This window comes from Dendrobium catenatum, unplaced genomic scaffold, assembly GCF_001605985.2.
Source record: "Dendrobium catenatum unplaced genomic scaffold, ASM160598v2 fragScaff_scaffold_1061, whole genome shotgun sequence".
Classification (NCBI taxonomy): domain Eukaryota; kingdom Viridiplantae; phylum Streptophyta; class Magnoliopsida; order Asparagales; family Orchidaceae; genus Dendrobium; species Dendrobium catenatum.
Window position 1 is genome coordinate 2,884,615 of NW_021319523.1, and position 8,929 is coordinate 2,893,543.

The 8,929-nt window shown below is 38.3% G+C and overlaps 1 protein-coding gene across 5 annotated transcripts in view; it reads right to left on the bottom strand.

The window, feature by feature from the left end:
* Window positions 1-8,880, bottom strand: part of LOC110098509 (putative lipoate-protein ligase A) — a 17,042-nt gene extending 8,162 nt beyond the window's left edge. For 2 of the 5 annotated variants that reach the window (XM_020825363.2, XM_028698295.1), the window contains exons 1-2: window positions 8,819-8,880; window positions 3,976-4,272 (exon numbers count right to left, since the gene is read on the bottom strand). The gene's annotated coding sequence lies outside the window, so the exon portion shown is untranslated. Of the gene's footprint in view, window positions 1-3,975; window positions 4,277-8,818 lie in introns of all 5 variants that reach the window. The other 3 variants (XM_028698296.1, XM_028698294.1, XM_020825364.2) reach the window with 3 other exon arrangements.
* Window positions 8,881-8,929: the final 49 nt, after the last annotated feature.

Genomic DNA, 8,929 nt, shown 5'->3' on the forward strand with positions numbered 1-8,929 from the left:
TTAATAACCAAAACAGGAATGGGAAAAAAATACAAGATTCCCTAACCGGCTAACAGAGTAACAGCTAACTGCCTCAAGGACTCAAAGCTAGAGAGTAGAGAAAAATCAATATGTTGCTTAATCACTTAAAGTCTTAAACACCATTGCCATTTGCCAACATTATTTCAAGAATTGCCAAATTTTTATAACCCTAGCCGAAAGACCCGAAATAAACCCTAACAGAGCAATAGAATTCACCGGAATACGGGATTGAAGATCACAAAATATGATAAAATGAAGAACACAAAATATCAAAGTCAAAACCTTCATGTCTTCATCTTCTAAAGCTAAACTATCAAAAAATACTAATAGAAATGAGAAACGAGATACAAACAGTGAAATAGATTAGGGAATGTGTGAAGCGTAAGCGTAGACGCCGTCGTGCCGAGTGCCGACGAGACTGAGAGCCGATTAAAGGAGACTGAGAGGCGGAGAGGAGACTAAGAGAATCGGAAAACCTAAACAGAAGCCAGTTCTGCCAGTACTCAGGAGACGGAGCGAGAGTGCGATACGAGAAGTCGAGAACAAATGAGATATGACCCCGCTCGTCGCTCGACAGACGCCCTAAATTGTTAAAGTCGCGGGTCATTTCGGGTTACTATCGGGTTTCCGGGTTAACCCGGACCCGACCCGAATAGCTAAATGGGTCGAAATTCCAGACCCTAACCCGACCCGTTATTTAACCGGGTCAACCTGAACCAGAGAATTTCGGGTCGGTTTCGGATCGGGTTTTCGGGTCGGATCAATTGTTGACAGGTCTAGTGGGAGCGGGAGTGGGATCGGCCAATTCGGGTGAACTAAAGCAAGTGTAGGCTCTCGGATCGCCACTTGAGCGATGGTTTGAATCAACGGCGGTGGTGGGAATAGAAGAAAATGGAGGTTCGGGAACACGGATCTGGCAATGAAGCGAAGGAGGATCGCGTCATCGGAGCGGAAACTCAAGCGGAGGGTAGTCATCAACGACGGTGGGAGAACGGCGGGACTGATGGCGTTTGCGTGGAGCGGACGAGGAGAGCGAAGATGAAGAAGAATACCTCGGTATGGTTGCCGACGACATTCGCATCTTCCTTATTGCCCGAAGGTTTCTGTCAATCCGATCAAGGTTTCTGTCTACCAGATCAAGTGATTCCTTCGCTTGAGCTTAATAGAAGGCGATCCGGCTTCGAGCATCGTCGACAGCCCACCTTCCTTGGCGTCGATCGTCGTTGACCGCCATTCTTATTCTGCGACTTCGATCGTCGTCGACATCCGACCTTCTTCCGCAGTCCATCGATCTTCACAAGCTCCGGGCTCTGATACCAACTGATGTAGTGGATGGTCGGAAGAATCGACCTGCAAGAAGGATTTCGATCCCAATCCAGGGAAGAAGAGAAACAAAACTTCAAAGCTTTAAAATGTCTTAATATTCTTCAATGCCTTTTCCTACTACAAAACTTGCTTATATAAGCTAAATAGAATACTCTAGAAGATACTTGTAAGAAGCACATAACAAACTAATTAAAATATGCCTAAGGAACAATTTAGTTAAGATGCTATGCATCAAGTGTGAATATCTTTAATCAGATTCATATTTTTCATGCATTTTTCTCCTCTAATAAAGGAACTTAAGATCTTCAACACATCTAGAGAACCAAGCAATTTCTGGCACGTTGTTCATCCATTTGATTTCACAGGAGAAAACCAAAAGAAGTAACTCCCTTTTGGAATTAACTTCCAAGAGCAAGTTGTGGTTCCACAATTATTTTATTAAATGTTACCTCCTGCTGAGAGCGCAACTCAATAGCCAATAGTAGGTTGGTAAAAATGACCAGCCTTATGACAAGAAGCTTGTTTTAGAGCTATTTTAACATATTTCATCTTCTTGTCAAGCATGTGGATGAGGTCCCCCATAAATAAATGATTCTATGCCCATAAGAGAACAACAGAATAACCATCACATCATGTATAAAATTTTTTTAAGAAGAATCTACGCTGAGGAGAGGGAGAAGTCAATTGCATTTTCAAAATCAAAGGGAAGTGATCCTATGAAAGTTGTTGGAACACATAAAAAGAGAGGGAAAATTTTTTTAACCAGGAGGCATAACAAAAAATCTAATAAATCTGATATGTGATTGTTGCCTACAATTGTTTGTTGTTTGTTAAACCAAAAGTTATGAAAGGCTAACATTAGGAAGCTCATATAATCCAAAGTTAAGGATGCACTCTGTCAAGTCGATATATTTAGTGAGTAGAGGCATTCTACCACCCACTTTATTTTTATATGACCGAGAATAGTTGAAATCCCCCAAAAAAAACCTAATTATGAGAAATGTTAGAGGGGAGATTACTAATGGCATCCCATATGCCCATTATTACAAAAGAAACATTCTGAACATAAATGACTGTCAAGAAGGATGAAAATGAATTGAAGAATATTGCTTTTCCAAGCAAACACAAACAAGAAGGAAAAAAGGGAAGTGAAGTTCACTCAATCCACTAAATCCATATACAACATCAATAGGCATGGAAGAAATTGTTAGAACTATCCTCTAGACCAAAGCCTTGAGATTCTAGTTGAATCTAGAATTGAGTAGAGACTATTTATTTTCTGTCTCCAAAAGGAAAAAATGTCAATATTGTAATTCTCAATGAAATGATGATAGTCAAAATGCGCTCTTCACTTGAGAGCACACACATTTTATGAACGTATACATGAAGTTGACATAAGACTGAGACAGTTATGATTTGGATGGTCCTTTTTTTAGAGTAAGCTAGGAGGAGTTGAACTTCGGAAGGGGTGTTTTTTCTTATCACGGGGAATGTTATTAGGGGGATGGGGAGGGAAGGAAGAACAAACTTCCAAACCATATAAGAAAGAGATGGGATGGAGGGTAGAATAATCTGCAATGGAGCATTTGTAAGAGGAGAGTCGATTGAGTCTGTAGAGAATAGAAAGGATATTGTAGAGGGAATGGATCCCAACTCAACCACAGCCGAGGGGTTTCCAGAAAGCATTTCAATGGGTATGTGAGATCTAGAGAAAAAGTGAACCTCACCGAATGGATTGACAATATTCAGAGGGGTGGCCATTTTCTTATTGCGAGAACAAAACCATAATTGCGTGGAGAACCACCTTGACTTCTACCACGAAACTCAGAAATGGGTTGAGCTGGTGCTAGAGAGCGCTGGTAGAATCAACATGAGTAAATGCATCACACCTTAAGGGCTGTTTGGTATGCAGATTTAGGCGGATTTATGCCCAGATTTGGGCGAAATCCAGCCAAACGGCCTAAAATGCAAATCCAAATCTCACCACAAACGAAATCCTCGGACCGAAAATTCCGCCGATTCGCTCTAAATTCCGGATTTCCCAAATCCTGTATTTTGCTGGAGTTACGAAATCCATGATGCTAGAGAAAGAATCCCTCAGTAAATCCTCCTCTATAGCCAAACAGTTACATGAGATTTAAGAGGATTTATCATGAATGTTACCAAACAGTTTTCAGGATTTAAGCCTCTCAGGATTTTCGAAATCCAGATTTAGAGGATTTACGAAATCCTACTTAAATCAAATCCAAGATGCTACCAAACAGCCCCCGGCTTTCAACCATATTGTACATTTCTGAGAAAACTTTTGAAAACATTCAAATTTAGAGATATTGAGTCAGGATGAGGTGAGGAGAATTTGATTTTAACACATATTCCAGCAAAGATTATGCGTGGTTTGGTTGAAGTGAGGTCATCAATGTCTAGTGAAATTCCTAATTTAATCGCTACTTTTGACAAACCTGCTTCATTCCAGCAGCACTGGTTGAAAATTCCAAGTCCAGTTCTTAAAAAGGAATGGCTTTCCATTAATTAAACAGGAACCAGCATTTCATACCATCACCATATCTTTCATGCAAGAACAGTTGAAAAGAAAGAAATCTTCGTGACGGGTGAGATGCTCAAATGTACCTTTAGGGGCTGTTTGGCAACAAAATTTAAGCAGGATTTGAGCGAACGGAACTTGAGCGCCTGGTAAATCTCATGGCGGAATAAATCCTCCGTTTCCGTCTTTTTACCGTAAATCCCGGATTTACTGAATCCTAGTTCGGCCGATTTACGGGATTTAGCCGAAGAAGCGCGCGAAAGGGATAAAGATGGTCACCGTCGCAGAGCGAGCTCTCATCGTGACTTCCGCTCCGACGTCCTGGAAGGAGCCGGAGAAGCTTCTTTAGCGATTCCTTCAACACACTATTCCAGCACTAAGAACTGGCTACGAGGAAAAGCAATCAGTAACGAAGAAATTCGGTAGATGAAAAGCTTTATTAAATAATTAGTAATTAAAAATTAAAATAAATAGTCTGATTAATATAATTTCAATAAAAATAATTATTATATAACATTATAAAAATATTTAAATAATTAATTAATAGCATCTAAAAGTATTAACTCTCTTTCTTCTCATTCCTTAGCAGGCCAAGATTTATCATTTTAATTAAACTAAATAAATTTTAATTAAGATCACATAATATATTAGTTACTCATGAATTAAATTTTATAAAAAAAAATTAACGCTAATATATTAAATAATTTTAACCTAATCATAATTTTTATTTGTACTATGTAATACATTCAGCCCATCAATCTCAATTTCTCAAATCCCTCCACATACAACCCCCACCTCCTCTTTACCCCCCCCCCCCTCCCCCCCCCCCCCGGATCATCAACCTGCTTAAGTAGATTTTGACCTCATTTTCAAGTGAGGTTAACTAAATAAATTAAAAAAATCAAATACAAATTCCCACAAGTAATGGTCACCTAATGATCACCACTTGATCTCCTCCACCCAATCATTAACAATCACTTGAATGATTTTCATTGATGTAGGTGAATCAAATTCAATCAATCAAATTCAAAATCAAAGGCAAATCCAAAACTTCAAACCAAAAAATCAAGGCTCAAGCCCATATCCCATAACCCTTTTTGGGTGATTTTTCAATCACCACAAAACTAAATCAAATGACATTGGATTTATGGTTTTTCAATTGCATATTTATTAGGCATGTCCCTATGGTTAGCCCTCTAAATTTGAGGTCAATCCAAGATCTCTAACTCCTAAAGATGAATTGAAACAAAAACTATAAAACCTTCAAATATTTACAACTTATACCCACGTGCTTTGCATCTTGTGGAATTTGACCTTGAGACCTTCCACAAAACATTTGAACAAGTCCATAAACATATTTATGACATGTTAAACGCAAAAGCTAAACTTTTATGGACCTTGGTTGACCCAAAGTTGACCATGGGCCCACTTAACCCTAAAGCCCCTACGGGCCAAATTGAAGTTTTCTCTTAACTTCAATACGGATCAATCAAACTAAGCCATGGAACCTCTTCTAATGCATCCTATACATCATTAGGAGTGCATTGAACTCAAACCCAACTCTTGGTTTGAGCTAGGGGTGTAAACGAGTTGAGTCATGTCAAGTTTTGGCTCTTATCAAGCCCAACTCATCGGTCAGGTAATCAGCTCGAACTCGAGCTTGACTCGTTGCACTGCAAGCCAGCTTATCGAGCGGCTTAACAAGCCAGAATTAGGCTTCCCGCAAGTGAATCCTATCCGCCCAATTCCCGAAGTATGAATTCAGCTTTAATATTAAATGTTAAATGCTGCAGTACATTTAAACTTTAGTATTTAATATTAAAGAATAGGCCAAATAAAGCTTTTCTCCCGCTCACCTGATTCCCAAAATATGGATTCAACTTTTCTCCAACCCGCTCAAAGCCAAAGAATTAATATTAAATGCATTAATGCTCAAGAGGACTAATGTCTCTCTCTCAAAATTCAAATCCATGCGTCCATCTGTCACATTGTCTTCGAGCCCTATGCAACTTCGGTACGCGAGTTGCAAAACCTCGAGCCCAACGTGTTTTGGGCTGGATTAGAAAATAATTTGTTTCATATAATAATGTTTTAGACCGGATTAAAAAAAAATAATTTAAATTTAAAAGTTATTTGAGCCGAGCTGGCTCAAGCTCGAACTTGAGCTCGTTTAATAAACGAGCTCCAGTTTGAGCTCGAGCTCGACTCGTGAGCTCGATAAGTTCGGCTCATGGGCCCATAAACGAGTCGAGCTCGAGCCATCTTGCAAGCTGGCTCGGCTCACTTACACCCCTAGTTTGAGCTAGTTAACCAAGTCAAATATGATTGACCAAATGCCCCTTTAAGGGCCCAAACATACATTTCAAATTAAATGGCCTCGTCATTACATGAGACCACCTCCATTGGATCAAATATATAATTTTGAATATGTTAGACCCAATCCTAACCCTTGGTTTGACCTAATTGACCAAATCAATCATATAGTCAACCAAAGTCAAATTAAATGCTTCAAGCACTTCTAAAGAAAATCAAACCCTCAAAATCACTTCATTGCTTGCTCCATGCACATCCAACTAGTAGACTCTCTACTTATAACATTTCTTTGTTGTTGATATTTTAAGGGAGGCTTTTTTGTAAGGTAAAGCAAAGTATTTTATGAACCAAATTATATATATACAAAGCATTTAACACAGTTTCTAGGGATTTTTTCATTCAAAAGCTACTCCAAAAAGGTTTTCCTCCATTATTGTATCATGGATTAAGGCTTGTATTGTTGATGTAAACTTCTCTATCAGCTTCAATTGTGCTCTTCATGGATATTTTAATTCTACTATTGGGCTTAGGCAAGGGTGCCCATTATCCCGTTATCTCTTTTATATTGTGATGGATGGTCTTTCTAACCTCTCAATCCATTTGTTGGATTTAGGTATTACAACTTTCAGGTTTCCCACCTCCTATATATTGATGACGTTCGCATATTTGGTGAATGTACTCTCCACATTACATCTAACATAATTAACATTTTTAATGTCTTTGTTATGATCTCTGGCCTTTATCTCAACCCATTTAAGTGTTGCATCTCCTTCTCCAAACATGTGTAAAACTCTCGGGAAGTTTGTGGCATCCTCAGCATCGACAAAGTGGATATCTCTTTTAAATATTTGAGCATTCTCATTTCTTCTAAGAGGCTTTTCACTTTTGATTTTCAACCTTTGTTGTAAAGAATTAGTAATCAATTATATGAGTGGAAAGCTACATTCATCTCTTGTGCTAGAAAGCTTTAATTTAAGTATTTGCCAATGGGATAAGAGGTATTATTTTGCCCAAATCATATTTCAAGTTTATAAACAGAGCATGTGCTAGATTTCTCAATCATAGAGACATTAATCTTAAAAAGTTACACTTGGTATCATGGAAGAATTCCTGCAAACCCATTGATCTGGGGGGTTATAGCTTGCCTTTATCATGTTTATTTCCCCTCTTTCATTTGGAGACTTGTTTATACAAACTCTTCACTTGTTGGTTGGTGCATACGTAAATATGTTTCTACTTAGAATGAGTCATCCATTTATGCATATAGATTTTGGAAGCAAGTATCCTTGCTGGTAGTAAAATCAAATGTAATATGACTTAAAATTTTAATTGAGTATCTCTTTTCTTTCCATTGGGATCCCTAGCTGCCTGGAGGCCGAAACCTATACGAGCTTCTACATTCAAATCAATTATTATATCATATTCCTCAAGATGTCTATGTTTCTACCTTTATTACTGGTTTTGGATGGCTCCTTCCACAAGATCTTCATGTGGACCTTAAATGCTTGATTCATATCATTGCTATTGGTGATGATTGTGGCATCTCTTGGAAGAATAAACCTTTCTCAGCTTTAAAACTTTCCTTTATGATTTTTATCATGATCAGGCCTCGGTTCCTTAGCATCCACTCATATTGCACAAAAAAATTTCTTTGAGATATAATGTTTTCTCTTTGCAAGCTGTTGTTGAAGATTTAAAAATATTAGATATTTTAATTAAGATGAATATTCATCTTAATCCTTATTTTTTTTGCTTAGAGTCTAATGAATCCACTACCCTTCTATTATTCGAATGCCTTCACTCTTTTGGCAGCATTAACCACTTCATCCCTTGGCCTCAACTTTTTCTCTTTAGACCTTCACAGCTTCAACTGTTGTCTTCAATTTCTGAAATGGAGAATATTGGGATTCATGTTAAGAACTTCTATTTTATTGATGTTTCTTGCTCTCTTTACTACATTTGGAGAGAAAAAATACTAGAATGTATGGGAATGAATTTTGCAGCTCCTCATAGACTTGTTTTAAAATTAAGAAGGCCCTTCATTTTAATTCATCTTAAAATTGCATCCTAGAAAAATTATGTGCATATTCGTCATCTTCTCCCAAACTTGGCCCTTTGTGTTTGTTTTCAACTTTTGTTAGAAGCCTTGGATGGAGATTGGGGATTTTTGTCATATGATTGGTTTTTCTTTTACTTGTTTGCGATATTTTGTCTGCTGATGCCTTTTTTGGAGGTCTTTGTTTCCCCATTTTTTAGATTTATAGTTATTTAGCGGACATTCTTTCTTCAGTTGTGTTGGCTTGGATGGATGATTTGGATTTGGATTTTGTGATTTGGATACCTTTGACTTCTATCCACGGGATGCTTTTTTGCCTATTGGGAATTTTAGTGGACTGTGATGAACCCTTCGGGGGTGTTTGGTATCGGATTTATTTAGAGTTTTTAGTAGGATTTACGGTAAAACCAGCCAAACGCAAAAAATGGCACGGTAAATTCGTAAATCCCGGATTTGCGGATTTATGGCGTAAAACCCCTAAATGCCGGTAAATCCTAATCCCGCTAGAAGTCGGATTTACGGGATTTGGCCGAAGAAGCGCGCGAAAGGGAGAAAGTTACCTTCACAGCGAGCGAGAGGGAGCTCCCGTCGTTGCTTCAGATCAAAATGTTGTAACGTCCGATCAGACAGGAAGGGAACGTCGTCGAAGGAGCGAAGTCGAACAGCAACGA